Source organism: Paramisgurnus dabryanus, chromosome 8 (genome assembly GCF_030506205.2).
Source record: "Paramisgurnus dabryanus chromosome 8, PD_genome_1.1, whole genome shotgun sequence".
Classification (NCBI taxonomy): Eukaryota; Metazoa; Chordata; class Actinopteri; order Cypriniformes; family Cobitidae; genus Paramisgurnus; species Paramisgurnus dabryanus.
The window spans coordinates 29771874-29790485 of NC_133344.1; the positions used below are offsets into that span (position 1 = coordinate 29771874).

The following is an 18612-nucleotide window of genomic DNA, read 5'->3' on the forward strand; positions in this document are numbered from 1 at the left end:
ATCTGTTTGCGTATAGCGACCTCAAGCGGCGCCTGAGTGCTAAGTTACAGTTCGCAGACCGATCGGCATATGACATCAACATACCGCGAGAGCGATTCGATAGCACTGCCATTAAACAACTCTCGCGGTACTTTGAAGCCGAATGACCTGCACAGTGCCCCATTAAATCAAATAAAACTAATTAATATTAATATGATACATATAATTAATAATACGAATAATAGTAATCAATTTAAATTCTTATATATTTTTTCTGTGTTTTGATGTATGCTTGAGTTTAATGTGTGTGTTAATGCATTGCTTTGATGTCTTGTATAAACTGGTTTTGGTTAATCTCTGTAAAAGTGCTGTATGCTATAAACACTTCTTAAAGATGCAAAAGATTTTAATAATGTGCATGTGATAATGCATTTGCACACAAAATACAACAAAGTAGGCTACAACAAATGTATTTATTAGCTTTATTGTTAAACCAAAGAATGTCATAGAATGACATTATGGGATTTCATCTTTAGAGGGTTTTTTATTTCTTCTCTTCCTCATGAGGACCATCTCTCTTTAAGGGCTAAGACCTGTTCCATCCTCAGCCATAATTGGGTCCAAATGAGTTGTCCAATTCCGGAAAACATTCAATCTCCTCAAAGCATTTCACTGCCAAGGAGATTCTGTATTGGAACAAACCATATAAGTATTAAATGGAAAAAAACAAGTAAACAGGTGAAAACAGATGCACTAAAAATTAACCCTGAAATGACTAGAGCAAATACTCAAATCATGAGTAATAGACTAGACATAGATGCTTTCATCGGATGCTGTTGTCTGAAATAAATTTTGGTTTCAGTTTGTTTCATGGCCTGACTGGTGGCTACACTCTAAAAAATATTGGGTTGTTTTTTAATCCAGGGGTGGGTAACTATTGGACAGAACACATTTCTGGGTTAAAATGACCCAAATAATGGGCTGTTTTTACCCAACTACTGGGTTATTGATCAACCGTGTTGAAACAACGCAGCAGTTGGGTTAAAACAACCCATTATTTGGGTCATATCTGACAGAAATATTTCTGTCCAATAGTTACCCAGCCCTGGTAAAACAACCCAATATTTTTTAGAGTGTAAACTTGTATACATTTATTTTACACAGTACGTTAGGTCAATGTAGTTTTTGATACGCTTTTGCTATGATTTAAACTTAATCTGATTTTTTTATGATAAATAATAATAAAATCTATAATACATTTTTATAAATAACGATGCAACATAGTTAATCTGTTTTTTATTTGGCTAGTAAAAATTCTGAATGGACGGTAAGGATCAGTTTTTAATAATGGATGAATGCAATTTTTAAGCTCTGCACTATCCAATGTCACTACGAAGCTGAAAAGAATTAGATTATTCAATAAAACTTAAATTGTGTTCGGCTAAAATAAGAAAGTCTTTTTGAGCTAGAGTGGCTTGAGGATGAGTAAAATATGAGCTCATTTTCATTTTGATCTAATTATCTTAAATCTGCCATAGAGACAGAGCGCCGCGCGTCATAACCTGAAAACCACGCCCACCGGGGGGATAACAATCCAACCGTCTCCATTGACTTTGTATTGCGAGAGGCTGCCTCCTTGTCATTTCTGGCTTATAACAAAAAACAGAATAATGCCTAAAAACTGCTGTGTGACAGTATGTACAGCTAACAAGCCAAAGAACCCAGAAATAAGTTTTTATAAGCTGTCGAGCCGTAAAACCCTGTCTTTAAGGAGAATAAAGTGGATCGCCGACTACGTTTCCCCCTATTGGACGCAGTTCTACTAATAGTATTACTATGAAAAGTTGCCTGTTTCCATTTTTGTGTCTTTAAACGCTCGTTTTTGGGGTCGACAGCTTATAAAAACTTTTTTACAGATTAAAATTAAAAACAGAATAATACATAAAAGCTGCTGTGTGACAAGGTGTACAGCTAAAAAGCCAAAAAACCCAGAAATAAGTTTTTTTTAAGCTGTCGACCTCATAAAACGAGCGTTTAAAGAAACAAAAGTGGAAACAGGCAACTTTTCATAGTACTTCTATTAGTAGAACTGCGTCCACTAGGGGGAAATGTAGTCGGCGATCCACTTTATTCTCCTTAAAAGCTGGGTTTTACGGCTCGACAGCTTATAAAAACTTATTTCTGGGTTCTTTGGCTTGTTAGCTGTACATATTGTCACACAGCAGCTTTTAGGCATTATTCTGTTTTTTGTTATAAGCCAGAAATGACAAGGAGGCAGCCTCTCGCAATACAAAGTCAATGGAGACGGTTGGATTGTTTTCCCCCCCGGTGGGCGTGGTTTTCAAATTTGCATATCGGCGCTCTGTCTCTATGCTTGTCAAAGAAGGCGGAGTTACTAACCAATCAAACGAAGCAACCAAATCTGACTAATCGACCCTCAAAAGGCGGGAGTTCAGTTGACACGACCGAGAACTCCAGCGCGAAGCTTGCTGCAGTTTTAACGACAAAAGAGTGCGATGTAAGTAGCTAAACATTTATTTTGACATTACATAACATTTGACAACTGTTTTACCATAGAAATGTTAGATGACCGGCGGTAATAAATACCGTAAAGCAAACTACAAAACGCTTTTTTGAAAAAAAAAAAAAATTACGTGATTTGACGTTAATTGCTGTATTTAATAATTCATTAGTGTGCGAGACAAAAAATATATCAACGGATACATTTTCAGGGTTTCTTTAGGGATACGACTAAAAATTAATGTGAGAATATTGCAAACCAATTTAATGAACTTATTTACTCGCTTTCCTTGTAGTTTTACACTACATCACATTTAAAATCTAAGAATGACGAAACGCATAGGAGTTTAATTAGTCCTGAAAGACACATGAAATCAACTAACTAGCTTTGTTGCTGGACCTTAATATTTCTAAAGTCATGCATAATATGGCCCTGCTAACAGGCCAAAACAATTAGAGGTTTAATTTAAAGTATTAGGCTAAATATTTCTCACTTTTTTTATATAAATGAGCAAGAACTTCACTGATTTCAAATCTCCGTTTTCCCATATAATTTTGCTTAAAGATATTATTAGTGTGGTAAGTAGAGACAGACTGCATTTACAATCTCTATCATTACGCTGAATAGGCTTTATGCCCAGCTGCACTACTTCCTGAACTTCAGCTAGCTCCTTGTTTCCTGTCTTCCATTATTGGACAAACTGATTAATCCAGGTGTGCCTGACCTTAGTAGTCACAAACAAACTGATTAATCCAGGTGTGCCTGACCTCAGTAGTCACAACAACAATAATCAGACACACCTGGATTAATCAGTTTGTCCAATAATGGCAGACAGGAAACAAGGAGCTGGCCGAAGTTCAGGAAATGGTGCAGCTGGGCATATAGCCTAGTAAAGTATTACCTTGAGATGTGTATGTGGTATATATCAGGATATTTTCCCATTCACTACCACACGGATCATCTTGACACTGGACCTTTACAACACAGAAAAACAGCATTAGAATAAACCCTCAGAACATCTGACACTGCTATTACATGTAATACATTATTGTTTTCTTCATTTAGAATTAATTTTTTTTAATTTTTTTTTGGAGCAAAAATGGCATTGGCAGAGCTAAACTTTTTATCCTGAGTAAAAAGATCAGTTTTTAAATAAATTGTCTAATGTGCATGCAATCCATGTCCTATTTGAAAATGAGATTTATGTTATCAGTAATTTTCATAAATGTTAGATTTATCTAGTAGTAAACTGTTGCATTTACAATCATCAAAAAGTAATCAAAGTAGTAAATAACACTCCAAGCAATAAATAAACAACATGACTAACCTTCTTTAGTAAAAAAAAGGGATTTAAAAAACAGAAAACAAACAAACTGCACAGGCCACACTCCTTATTATCAGCAACATAGCCCAAGCATGCTCTATGTTGGTGTAACGAATGGCTGCTTACACAAAGCGAGAGAGAGCGAGAGAATCCAAATGCAAGGAGGTTTTATTCCACGTAGGCAGGCAAACACATCCAGAAAGTGTAATCCACAATCATAATCCAAAATACAGGCAGAGGTCAGAATCCAAAATATGAAACAAGACAATGGCATGAACGCTTAGTGAGTCAGGTTTCTCTGACAATACTTAGCAATAGACCCTTTTACTGTTTGTACACAATGATTACGTGGCAGCGTATGCGCGCGCATTTAGGCAACGGAAGTATGGTAAGAATCAACAGTGAAGCAACCCAGACAGAGTAATTTTTTTGAAAAGTTGACTTAATCAACATTTTCAACACAGCTACCAGAACCGTGTACTATAGTGGCGTGGATAGAAGACGTTAGCAGATGGCCAAAATTAAAGTTGCCTGATACATACGTATATTAGTATATTATATTAGTGTAACAACCAGACATTTTGATGCTGGGAAACCGTTTTAATAAAATTCAGAGTTGCTAACACGTTAGAACCAATGGGAAATAACACCACTTCTGTTGCCCAAATGCACGCGCAGGCTATTTGATCACGTGAGCTGTAAAAGGGTCTATGTGATGTAGAGATTGAACTGGGGCACGTTCAATCTCACACCGGTGCGCAACGTTTTGCTACGGTTTCCGGGTTGAACGACATGTTTCCTTGAAACGGTGTGCAACGGAATGCAACAGGTTTTAGATGCGTTTTCTCTTGTTTGGTGGGTGTGTCAAAAATGTCAGCGGCAAGATGTATAAAACCACGCGATAGTAAAGAGACAGCTCGCTCAATGGGTTCAAGTTGGAATGTTGTCTTTCATTCTGGACGGCAAGGTCAGTGATTGTAACATCGAGGGTATTTTACAGTATTAAACACACATTTATAACGATTTCATCAGGCTTCAGAAACATTAAAAAAACCCACAAAGAATGGCCTCTCAGCTACCATAGTTGCAACTCTTGCGTCATCACAACAGGGCGTTCAACACATCGCTGTTTCTGTTTAATAAACATCAACGTTGTGCAACGTTTTGTCGGGGCTGAACGCAGCCCAGGTTTTATAGTGACAAACAGGAAGTGGAATGTGGAGCATGAAATGACACGATTTTCAAAATAAAAGACTTGAAACAAGACCATGATATCAGAATAAAAGACCTTAACAATAAACTACTCAAGATAAAACCATTACAGTTGGATACTGGAAGGTTAAAAGACTATCTATGTAGTTTTATAGTGTCCAAAAAGTGTTGCAAACTCTTCATTCCGACTTTACATATTCTCATATTAAAAAAACCCTCATTAGCAAAAATGAGAGAAATGTTACCTTAACTTGATGGTCCCTTGAAGCAGACATTTTGTAACTATTTCGGAGCACTTGCGTCATGTTTGACAAAACTTTTTTTTTAATAACCAGTCTTACATAAGAAATATGATCCAGAATCGGATACTTAGTCAGTAATGGATGAACAGGAACAATAGCAGCAACGACTACAGCAGGACGTCTCTATCAGGTAAACTGAGCCTTGTTTGTAAAAGCAGTCCTCTCCGAAATACAGCCAGGGAACCAGTATGTTGGTGTATGTTTACGTTAAATGTGCCTCTGTGAGTTACCTCAGTGATTCCCGGCTACTGTACTTCTCCCCCACATCCTTCAATATTGCAGACAGACTTGTTAAGACAGCTTGCCGTAAGAAAAATAATAAAGAAAAGGAATTTCTTGGTGGCGACCCATCTAAAAAGTAATTGACAGTGGTATAAGTCCCCTGGCTTTTTTGAGTAACAGTTTGCATCTTCATATTTCCAAGCACGTTTTAACTTAAACATACCTCTGAACATTTGATGGGTAGCTTTGTGGTTATTTAAGACAAATGCTATCGGGCCGGAGACTCGATGACTGCTGCGCGGGAATTTCACTCAAGCTATGTGTCAAAGTCACTCACGCTTGATGCGGCAAAGTCACATGTTGTACTGTTCAATTCATGATTGGTCACTGATAAAGTACAATATTAAAGGAGACATATCATGCTAAATCCACTTTCTTAGCTCTTAAATGCATTTTGTTGTATATTTGTAGTGTTTAGAAGTACATAAAAGTTGAAATTAGTCTCTTCAGGTGCTTTGTTGATATCTTTATATTCTGTTTTGGTCATATTTTCCAACCTGTTCTGATTTTTCTATTATCTATTACGTTTTTTGAACAATTACATCACAGTATTTGCAGCGGAACTGCCAAATAAGGACATCGACTCCCAGCCCAACACTACGAGCAATCCGCCATTTTCTATTTCTCGCTGCGATATTGTAGTCCAAGCTCAAAGATGCACAAGTAATGAGAGAGTAAATCAAAATGTTCGGTTGTTGAACCTGTGCCTGGTTGAGTTTTATTTTTCACGGAAATGTCATTTTTTTGTGCTGCAGCCTGCGGATATCGCATGTGGTCATCAACACGGGATTAAGTTATAGCATATTACAACAATTAACGATTAACTAAGAATAATAGTCAACTTTATAATTGTTAATATTCTGAAATAAGACAGCCTTGATGACATGCAGCCTAGAAATGCGACCTCTGGAGGCTGCAGCCTTCGGATTGACAACACACCATTGCGATACCTCCATATGAAGACGTTGTTCTGCAGGTTCGTCGTCTTCATTTTCATCTCGCTCCATTTCCGACTCTGGCGCGAACATATAAGGCTGGATGGACAAGTTTTCCATTGTTGACATTTTGTGAATAACGAGTGAATAAAAAGTTTCTGTGCAGCTAGATAATCGTATCTCTGCTATAAAACTACAAAATGGTCGAACGGGGTGGAGTTTAACCGAGTGTCACCTCTGCAACCTGGAGAGGGGGCAGGGTATGACGTGCATTTAAAAAGACAGTACCAAAACGAGTTGCTCTCAGATGCACATCAGAAAAGGGGTAGAAAGGGGGCCTGTGGGGCTATAATAATGAGGAATTCAGACCAAAGCATTGCAGTTTCGCTTTATATAGACCACAAATAGATGATTTATATGTAAAAAGGACAGATTTAAAAGCATGATATGTCTGCTTTAAAGAAAACGATAACAATGACCTTGAACCGGTTCAGAGCCCTGCAGGGAACAACAAACTCATTCGCAATTACATTGCTGTCCGGGGAAAAACGAACTGCATCCACTGTTGTCTTACGACAGGGAAAGCTAAATAAGGTTTTCTTCTCCTTACATCCAAAAACACACTTCTTTTGTCGAACTATCTTGCTATAACAAAGTTGTTGCGTGCTATGCAGTGATACCGGTGACTTCTACTCGACGGAGCAATGCTAATGCGCGTTCTCGCTCTCACTTGACGTGCAGGGCCAGCATGCTTTTCTGGGGGAAAAGGCCCATAAAAGGAATATGGGGTCAATCAGTCATAACGGATACCCCCGTTTGAAAAAAACTTTCCGAAACTTGTAGGAAAAAGGAGGCGTGAGTTTGGCTCAGAAATACTGTTACAAGCTCAACTGCTTTTTTGACACTTTGCTTATGTTTAGCATGAGGACTACAACTCTTAAACTGTGTTATTATGGAATTACTTTTTCCATGTTTAAGTGCTATGATTGGGTCCCCAGTGCTTCTATCAACCTAGAAAATTTTAAAAACATCAACCCAGTAACTTAGTTTTGGTAAACCATTCTCTACAAGCACATGAAAAAATAGGTCATTGAAATTTGGCTCTCCTTATGATGTCATAAGGAGCTCTTATTATAATAATACCACCCCTTAATCTGCACTATCCAACCACAACACTGCCATTTAGTGCAGAGAAAAGCACAATTGAGTTTTAATTACAACAAACCACCATCATTGTGATCAGTGTTTGAATTTCATCAGCTCATTTTGCATTTTAAAGGACACACCCAAAACGGCACATTTTTGAACACACCTATAAAGTGTCAATTTTAACATGCTATAATAAATTATTTATATGTTATTTTGAGCTAAAACTTCACATATGTGCTCTGGGGACACCAAAGATTTATTTGACATCTTAAAAAAGTCTTGTGCCATGGCCCCTTTAAGTCAGAATGCATGAAATAGCATAAAACCTCCCCTTTAAGCCTGATTTTCAAAGTCAGTTGTAGTTTTTGTGTTTCTCTTTTCTTTAGTGATTCAGCTCATTATCGTCAGGTGTCTTTAATAATTAAATAATTCTCCCTGAATAAATCACTAAATTATCCATATAATAACTCTTCAATGTTACTTTAACACCATCTTGATGGTTTCCATATGAACTGGTGATGGATCTGACAGAACATATGATCTGACTGGTGGTTAAGTGAAAACTGAGTATGTTACCCCTGAAATGATGGAAACTCTGAGACAGAGGGTTAAGTTAAGCCTGTTTCAGAAGGAGAGGTAACTTATACTCAGAGTCTGTTTCCGGGGTTAGGCCTGGCAAACTCGATTCCTTTTAAGGATCCGGGTTATTGTGAGTCACTCACTAAAGTGATCCGGGTTGTGTGAGTCACTTGAGTCAGTATTGCTAAATCGCCAAGGAAACTCAGTACAGACCCACTTGTAACCTGATCCACGCGACTCGAGATTCTCAGAGCCGGAAACATTGCAGACTCGAAGACCATGGGACTAATGAGACTTCACTCGCTCTACAGATCCACTAATCAGCCGGAGCCGGTTAGTGGATCTATAGAGTGACTGAAGTCTCCTCAAAAGCAAATCCACAACAAAAGCCTTTCACTTCTGAAATAACATGCTTATAGGTTTTAGGTTTGGTGTGTATGGTCGACCATTTAAAAAATAGGCCTTATAATAATAACATAATAATATAGAGAAAATATAGAAAAAAACTGTGTCCTGATTATGTAGCTCCCCGAGCCGGAGAGTCTCGAGTCTGCAATGTTTTCGGCAGATCTGCGAATCTGCAGTGTTTTCGGCTCTGATTCGAGAGACAGTTTGCGCGGATCAGCCGGTTACGAGTTGAGAGATTCTCGAGTCAGAGCAGATTCACATGTCTCTCAAGCCTGCATTGTTTCCGGCTCCGAGTGAGAATCTCAGGTCAGTTCGCGGCTCGTGCGGATCAACAGGTCTTTTGAGTTTACAATGTTTCCGGCTCTTGAGTGAGAATCTCTTGTCAGTTCTCGCGCAGATCAGCAGGTTACGAGTGGATCTGTAGAGCGAGTGAAGTCACATTAATAATGTTGAAAGAGGTTTGTGTGTGTGGTGGCGCTGTTTATGGTTTTACATTGAATTGTAGTAGGACTCGACTGATCCGGGTTAATGATACCAGAGACTCGCGACTCATGAGTTAATTTAAAGATCCGGGGGAAAGATCCAAGTGAGTCAAACAGGTCTATCCGGGGTAATTAACTCTCTGAACCTAACCTGGTCAGGACAGAGCAGGTATTATCCTGTAAACTCAGAGTTTCTTGTGGTCTCCTCCATATTTTTAAATAAATAGCAGTGCTTGTTAGTTGCTTTAGTATTGTGCACATACACAACAGTTGCCTTTACATTTCTTATGTATCCACTCATCATTATCGCTGGCTTAGCGGGTAGTGCTGTGCGTAGTGGTCAAGGTAGACGTACTGTCGGCGATCTGAGTTCGGTAGGCGCTGCACGTTGCAGCGTGAAACGCGTGAGTTGAAAAACTTAGTCGGATTTCTGCGTCGCATTAACCAATCAGGACCTTGCTGTAGTAATGACGTGATTGCAGGAAGCAAGCGGAGTCTCAGCAGAGCCGCAGAAGCCCCTCCCATGACTCCCATGACTAACAACGCAATCTACTAACAGCAGCGCAAATTACTTCAGGATCGCAAATAAGCAGAGCAGATCTGGATTTCAGCATCACGGACATTACAGCGGAAAATTCAGGGTGTGTAATCATCATGTGTCTGTCCATACACAAAACTGCTCACTTTAGCGCCTTTTTGTTGTTAAATAGTTTAAAATCACTTGAGTGTTAACATTTGCAAGCCTTTGAAACATAAGCAAATGATAAACTTTCCCTATTTAAATTAGCGTATTAATCCGTAATGACGTGTGCTGAACCGTGGGTCGTGATCCGTACAGATCATGGATCAACTTCGATTCGGCACCCCACTAATTTAGACAATTCAAACTCTTTTCCTTTCAAATAAAATACACTTCTATTCCAACCTCGAATGCCTGGTATGGCTCTCCATTATGGTAAAATGTTGCCTTGAGGCAACGTGCAGTTTTTTGTAATCTCCTATGATACATTTGATGATATACAAGGTAATGTTGTTTTAAAAACTTTTTTACGTATTGAAGGTGACTTTTAAAGGCAATTACCTAGAAGAAAATTTGTGGAAAAAATGCCCTTTTCATTGGCGAAAATATGGTGCCATGCATGCACATGTACTGAAAGAACAATATAGACCCTTGTGTGTCATGTGACCACTTGTAGTATTTCTCCAACCTTGAGTTAAGATTGACCAACTTAATAGGCATCTCAATGTATTAAAATAGAAAAACTAAAATATTCTATGTCGCATGTTGATTCTCCTCAGGAACTATAATCCTAAAATAATTTTTTTGGGGAAAATAGTGTGATTATTTGTATTAATACAAAAATGTAAAGGCTGACATTTTCAATAATACCAAATACAATTAGTAATATCTGGCTTACCTGTAATTTTCTGACCAATTCACAAATGGAGTGCACCTCCTTAAGGGGTAAGACTTATCGTCAAAGACCACAATGCCATTAAAACCGAATGAGTCATCCTGACAGGGAGTAGAAATCTACAAGAAGTTTTGACACTGTTTGACAATCTTTAGCAGCTTGAGCACTTTAACATGCAGTAGTAACTTCATTTGTCATGCAATATATTAGGTTTTTATTGTAATATACAAACTTATGTACTTTGTCAGTGTCATCTTTGCATTGAACTGGGACCTGTAAAAAGTAAAATAAGAGTAAGAAACACCTGAAAAATATATTGTACAGTACTTTATAAAATCCCTTGGTTTAAAGGGACTAGGGATGCACCGAATATTCGGCCACCAAAATATTTTAGAGGCCGAAAGACTTTTATCACCGAAACAATACGGACGAAATGTTGTGATGACGCAAACAGAAACCGCGACCTGCACGTGCTTGTCTGAAGCAACATGTATGCGGCGTGAATGTATTTAACCGCAAAAAGGCGCTAAAGTACGCACAGAGGCACATGCGGTTGTGTCCGGTTCAGACGTGATCATCACAGTGAGTACGCCCTTCAAAGATCAGAACTCTTGATGTGTAAACTTTAGAGAGAGTCGCGCAAATGTGTCTCATACTGTATAGTCCATTAAAGGAATAGTCTACTCATTTTCAATATTAAACTGTTATTACCTTAACTAAGAAGAGTTGATACATCCCTCTATCATCTGTGTGCGTGCATGTAAGCGCTGGAGCACGCTGCGACACTTCGATAGCATTTAGCTTAGCCCCATTCATTCAATGGTATCAAACAGAGATAAAGTTAGAAATGACCAAACACATCAACGTTTTTCCTATTTAAGACGAGTAGTTATACGAGCAAGTTTGGTGGTACAAAATAAAACGTAGCGCTTTTCTACGCGGATTTAAAAGAGGAACTATATTGTATGGCGTAATAGCACTTTTGGGAGTACTTCGACTCGCCTGAAAAGTCCGCTCCCCTTCTCCCTCTCATAATGGGACAGGGAGGGTGTTACTATGCCGAGTCGAAGTACTCCCATAAGGGCTAAGCTAAATGCTATCGAAGTGTCGCAGCGCGCTCCAGCGCTTATGTGCACGCACACAGATGACAGAGGGATGTATCAACAATTCTTAGTTAAGGTAATAACATAGTTTAATATTGAAAATGAGTAGACTATTCCTTTAACATACATGTGCCGAATAAAGCAATGAAAAACAACAAAACATTTTTATGAAACAGTTTGGGATTCGCCTTCGTTCTCTGTGTGTGCGCGCGTTTAAGTGCCCTCAATAGTGCACACACGAGTGAGACGCAAACAAGCGAACGTAAAATCTTTCTGTTATTGACAGGGCACATACAAACAAAATTATCAAAAGTATTATTTTTCTAATAAAAACATTTGTTTATGTCTTAAGTGTATGTATAGATTACAGTCAGAAACCAGTCTCTGCTTATTTAAAGAGACAGTAACCTCAATTAACCTACTTAAGTCTAACAAAGAGACAAATAGCTCTAAAAATAATAATATATTTAATTTATACAATAAAGACAGTGTTATGACTCATTTAATTCGATTTCTGTACCTAATGCTAATGTTAGCCCTTATTAATGTGCAGCTTTGTTCTTTTTTATAAATGTTTGTAATTTCTTTATTTGTTATTAGATTTTCCCACCTCCTTTTTGCTGATCTGAAAAATAATCTGATCCATGCCTCAAAAACTGTAATGTGATCTGAACCGTGAGTTTTGTGATCTGTCACACACCCCTAGTAAAGTTAGTACACAGTGATAGCCATAAATGCATTTGTACTAATAATTGGCATAATAATTTATTTCGGTGTTTCGGTTTTTCGGCCTTGTTTTCCTCATTTTCGGTTTTCGGTGCATCCCTAAAAGGGACCCTTTCCCCTTCTTCAAGTTGTAAAGCAAGTCTCTGGTGTCCCTAAAGTGTGTATGTGAAGTTTTAGCCACTGTATATCTATATATCCTCAATTATATCATGTTAAATTTTAGTTTTAAGTTGGTATATCGCAACAAAACAGTTCAATATTTTTAGTAGCAAATCAGTTTTGAATGCAATATATACTGTAAGTAATATAATTTTAAACATAAATGTTTATGTATTCGCATCATGCGAATTTTATGTTTGAGTTAAATATTTTCAACTTACATGAAAGATGTGTTTGAGGCAAATATATAGTGTATACATACAGTAAAAAATATATTAATGAAAGAACAGACAAAATAGGCTTAAAAAAGAAAGCAAATAGGCTCACCCAAGAAATTATATATTATTTGTTAGTAGCCTAATGGTAAATGATGCAGGTGTGGAAATCTACATAAAACAGATATTTACTTTGATGTCAGGGCTAGATTACAGCATGAAAACTGTTGTGCATTTTAATAAATTAAATTGCTTAATTGTTGGCACTGGCACTTACAGTATAAACACTAAATGGGTAAAAACTACAACACATAGGCTTGGTTTTGGAGACAAATGTTGGAGTTGGAATCACTACATCTGTTTTTTTTTTTTTAAAGAAATAAAAGCCAAGTGCTTAATCATTTTACAGCCACATCATTGTTTTTATGCATCATTTGTTTTGGTTGTTTAAAAACACACAAAATAATTATCTGATTAATCGATCGATTAAGTTGTAGATTAATCGATTACAAAAAGAATCAATAGCTGCAGCCCTATTTCAAACAAACAAAACAGGAAAAAACATTTAATCTTATCTTCGCTTGTTCTCCTTTTAAAAGCTCTTAAATATGGGTAGGTTTTCAATAATACCAAATTTTGAGCAAAAACTGAATTCAGGAGCATCTTGGACTTGGAATTCTAAAATTAAACATATTCAGCTCAATATGGTGTGTTCAATTTTCAATATCTTATGAGTATTAAAGAATCTTGTAATAACATTAATAAATATGACTTTGTAAAGGGTCTAAAAGCAAATTAACACAACTCTCATAACTGACTTAAAATGTTAAACAGTATTCAAACCAATATCATTAACATTCAGTCATCTTTGTTAGAAAACAAAACGAGTTTCGAAACCGGAAGAACATTGCACAAGCAACGTTTTATTCTCATTCATTTGCTGCCACCGACGAACAATAAAGAAAACTACTTATCAATTGTCATCAATAAACATTACGCAGAGACTAAACATTACAGTATATTATCAGCAGCATGGCAAACAAACACATTCTATGGAAGATGCATGCTTCCGACATGTTGGATGCTGAAAAACCATTATGCGTTTCAAAAACGTTTTGAGATACTCTTCATTTTGACTTCATTCATGTTCATACTTAAATACACACTGGCCCGCATTGGAGATATATGAAAATGTTACCGTATAGTTTTTTTCATCAAACTCCATCTTTAGGTTCAGTTTGCTATACTATGCTAGAAACACTTCCGTATGTATGACGTCTGGTTGTGCGTCACTTTTATGCAAATTAAACTTTTAGCTTTTTACCTTCACTGTAAAAAATTTGCTGTAATTATGCAGCTGGTTGCCAGTAACTTACTGTAGTAGATAAAGACTGAAAATGTTTCATGTTCATTTAACTTTGAACAAACTGTTGCAAGTAAATAACATAAATGTAAAATATACAGTAAGCTAGTTGCCAGTAATACCCAGTAATACTGTAATTTCTACAGATTTTTTTTACAGTGTTGTTTGAAATCATTAAATAATTTTTATAATACCAAAGTGGTTATTATTCCGGTTGTTGTTATTTTTATAAGTTTTAGCAAATTACAATTAAATATGAAATACAATTATATGTTTGTAGTAGTGCTCGTACCTCTGTCGTAAAGCTGCATATCTTGTAAAAAATGTTGTCGTTGGCTCTGAGCAGCTTTTCATTCTTGCTGTAGTTGTTTGTCTTACATCTTTACATAACAGATCTGAAATCTCTTAAAAAGTTATCTTAAAGTCCGTCCGTGTTCGCTTCATACTGGTCTTTAATGTGTACGTCTTCTAGCTGTTGGGAAATGTTGACACATCTTTTCAATGTAGTCATTCTTGACCCATCCCATAGTTAACTCTTTGTATTCAATAAAAAATGGAGGAGTTCAGATGCAAAAAACCTCTACTGTAAGTGCATTTGACATGTTTTCTTGTAAATAAGCACTTTTTTATCAGCCTTTTGTGTTTAGTTTTAGTTATTTCACTTTAATGGCAATGAAGAAGTTATTAGTCAGTAATTGAAACAAACAAACTGTGTTTTATGTAGAAATAGGGCTGGCCAATAGGGGCAAAAAAATTACCATGAATTTTTTTTGCCGTATCAGTCGATATCGATAATTATCATTAGGGGTGGGCGATATGACCAAAATCTTCTATCACGATAGGATTAATTTTATATCATGATAACGATATGTATCACGGTAGAGTTTTTTATGTTTTAATAAGGTTTAAATCTTTAATACCATAGAAATGTTCATAATTCTCACAAAAAACATATACAAGCATAGAAAGAAGATAAAAACAAACAAAACTCAAGCTCTCTGAAGATACACAGTCAATAAGAATGATAATAAATAATTATGCATGTATGTATAGGCCTATATATATTTTTATTTAAGGTAGAAAAGTGATTTAATCAGGAGCAGTGAGAGATTTTTTTCTCAATGCTGTTTGATTAACACGAGTGACAGACAGGAGCAAAATTAGGTAACTTCCCCTTTAAGACCAAAGTCCGGATCCAATACACTGTTACACATGCGCTTTCTCTTTTAGCTGTTTACTTTCTCTTAAGACCTTACTGGTCGTGTTTATGATGATGCTTGCAAAGACGGGAATTTTGACGCATATGTGTATTTAAGGCCAATAAAGCGGGAAAAATGCTCACGAGCTTAATAAGCAGAGGTCGCGCGACTTGCGCGCTCCTCACAGACAGAAAGAGCAGCGGTTGCGCGACTTGTCCGCTCCTGACACACAGAAAGAACGCACGCATACAGATCTGTTGTCTGTGTTTCAATGGCTTAAAATAACTTGTTTTAAAACTGCAGTGCTTAAATACGTGTACAAACGTTACGTTTTCGCGACCACACGCACAGGAGCGTGACGTGGGCACGTAACCTCGATAGAAACGATAGTCCAAAATCTCTACCGGTTGACAAATTTCTACCGGTTAATTTTGTCTACCGGTTTATCGCCCACCCCTAATTATCATGATAAATGACAAATATTTATTCCTCTCAAATTTAAAGGCAGATTTTTGCTCCTGAATAAAAGTTGTAAAAACCAGATAGTTAATTATGGTTTTAAACTACTTTTTATTCAGAACATGACACATTCTTTCCAAACAAGTGTTCAAAGACTATACTCATCTTGTTTTACTTTTCAGGCATCTATATTAAAAATAAATATATTAGTTATGAAATTGTCTGTAAACTACCTATGATTTAACATTAGCAATAAATACAAATAAAACACTTTACAGTCCTGACTGTATGAATTAAATGTACAGCTGCAAAAGTTGTTCAGTTAAGAATAGTGAGTGATTTTCATTTTTGAGGTGTAATGAACATTTCTGACACAGAAAGCAGCAGGCTACTGTCACTTTAAGACCCAAGACAGACTGCTTTAAGTTTTAATATACTGAGTAACATCCAGCTCAGTAACAACTGCAGTGGTGGATCTGCTGTTTTTCCTCAGCTTTCCTAAATTTGTGAATGTCCTGTAAATATACTTATAAAGCTGTGTGGGTGTGTGCGCATGCAAGGCAGATGCTGGAAGAAAGTACAGTACCTCTTTTGTCTGCTGTGTTCCAGGCTTTGACGAAACCTGCATGCGCGTCCAACATTACATAAAAGAAAATTGTTTTCACTTATTTGAAATCCGTGATTCCGTCCTTGTTTTGTGGAAATCATAGGACCCTATAAATGAATAACTTACATCATCTTACTCCACTCCTACAAGTCTAACTGACACTGTGATTGTAATACATGGCCATAGTTTTTGCTGTGATATTTGCCCTCCTGTCTCGTCTCCAGACCCCACCCTTGTCTCCTTCATAATTTGCTTTGTTATTAAGTCATGCCCCACACCTGTTGCCCTCATTATTTGCTCCCTTATTTAATGCAAATATGTTTGCTGTCTTGGGGCCCGCTCTTTATATGTGGATTAATCAGTTTGTAAGATTTGATTGTTAACGATTTAGCTTGATTTTTTTTTTTTTTGGTGTTCTTTGAAGCTCATCCGAGAGTGAGCTGAATACATAGGCTATTTTTATCTTTTGTACATTCTCCTCATCTTTCCCCTTTTCATAACCTGGGCACCTGATGTGTTTTCCTCATCCATAGTTTAATGTGTTACATCCTGCTCGCACTCCAATGGAAGCTGTGACTTTAACTCTCTGGGGTCCGACCATTTTGGGACACTGGCAGAGGTGAGTAACTTGTGTACATGATTTACACCTGGAGATAAAGACCCTACCCCCTAATGCAGGGGTGTCCAAACTTTTTTTAAAGGGGCCAGATTCCAAGTTGTCAATACACATGGGTGCTAGATACTTACGTTTTTATGCTCCCTGCGTTCATTAAGTTGTAGGGCTAATGCTAATCATGGTCATGTAACTCTTAATAAAATGTAACTCTTAATTAAGAATCATTATTTTTAGATCAAAGTTAAAACTTTGTGTTAAAGCACAAATTATATTAACATCAGGGTTTTAAACAATTACCTAAATTGAATTAATATAAAAATATGAATGAAAGTGTATGGTTGAAAAGTATAGCTCAAACGAAGTGTGACACTATACCAGTAAACAGGTTGCAACATTTTAAACGTCACTTGCAACCACTACAGCTCATTGATGGGATAATACAAACTTCAGGGTTTAATCAGTTACAAACTGATTAAATATAAAAATATGGATGAAATGTATTAAGGAAACTTATTGTCACGGTTAGTCCGTGCCATGTTTTGTGTCTGTTCCGATTATTATCACCTGATTACTCAATGATTACTTGCCCTGTTTCACCTGATGTCCATTAGTATATGTATTTATACCTCTGTCTCTGCCATACTTACTGCCGGATCATTGTCGTTACTCTCATGTCTGTTCCCCCTGATGCCCCTTGGAGTTGATCGAGAGGGAATGCTCGGAACTCCAGGACGGGCTCAAGCTAGCAGTTGCCACACCGATTCATTCCCCGGGGTGGTCGCCGCGACACACGGCCTGTTCCTGTGAGTATCGAATTGGTTCAGTTGGTTCCCCTGCTGGTCGAGTCGTCTGATCTGGTTCCTGGGTGGTCCACCGTCGTGCTCGATTCAGGTCTTGGAACGGATGCCACGGCCGATTATTTCCCTGGAGTTGTCGCTACCGTGTGTGAGCCCGTTTCCCCAAGATGGTGGGAGTCGAGTTGTCTGCTTCAGTTCCTGAGATGGCGGCTCCGGTTTTTCCGGCTTCTTGCCCTGCCGGTTTTGCCCCGGCTCCCAGCCCTGCTGGCTTCGCCCCGGCTTCCACCGGCTTCACCGTGGTCTACAAGCCCTCTGTCCCTCCCCCCAGACTCACCCTCCCGGACTTTTATGTTTGGGTTGTAGTGTCTGGAAGCCACTCTTTGGGGGGGTACTGTCACGGTTAGTCCGTGTCATGTTTTTGGGTCTGTTCTGATTATTATCACCTGGACATTTACTCACTGATTACTTGACCTGTTTCACCTGAAGTCCATTAGTATGTGTATTTATACCTCTGTCTCTGCCATACAGTCAAATATTGACTATGAGAACTTCACAAATTTCCGTCCCATATGGAATCTCCCTTTCTTTGCTAAACTCATGGAACGAGTGGTTTCTTCTCAGTTGATTTCTCATTTAACTTAGAACAATCTCTTTGAGCCTTTGCAATCAGGTTTTCGAAAATCACATAGTACAGAAACAGCTCTGGTTAGGGTCACCAATGACTTGTTAAATGCCTCAGATTCTGGCTGTCTTTCAGTTTTGATCCTACTTGATCTCAGT

General features: G+C 37.6%; 1 long non-coding RNA gene across 1 annotated transcript; it reads right to left on the reverse strand.

Moving 5' to 3' along the window:
- Positions 1–295: 295 nt before the first annotated feature.
- LOC135771288 (uncharacterized) lies at positions 296–14638 on the reverse strand. Its single transcript, XR_010542879.2, has 5 exons — positions 14447–14638; positions 10829–10861; positions 10592–10707; positions 3402–3474; positions 296–665 (listed from the first exon to the last, which is right to left on the reverse strand). It is a non-coding gene; the product is annotated as an uncharacterized lncRNA (long non-coding RNA).
- Between the last annotated feature and the right edge of the window lie 3974 nt (positions 14639–18612).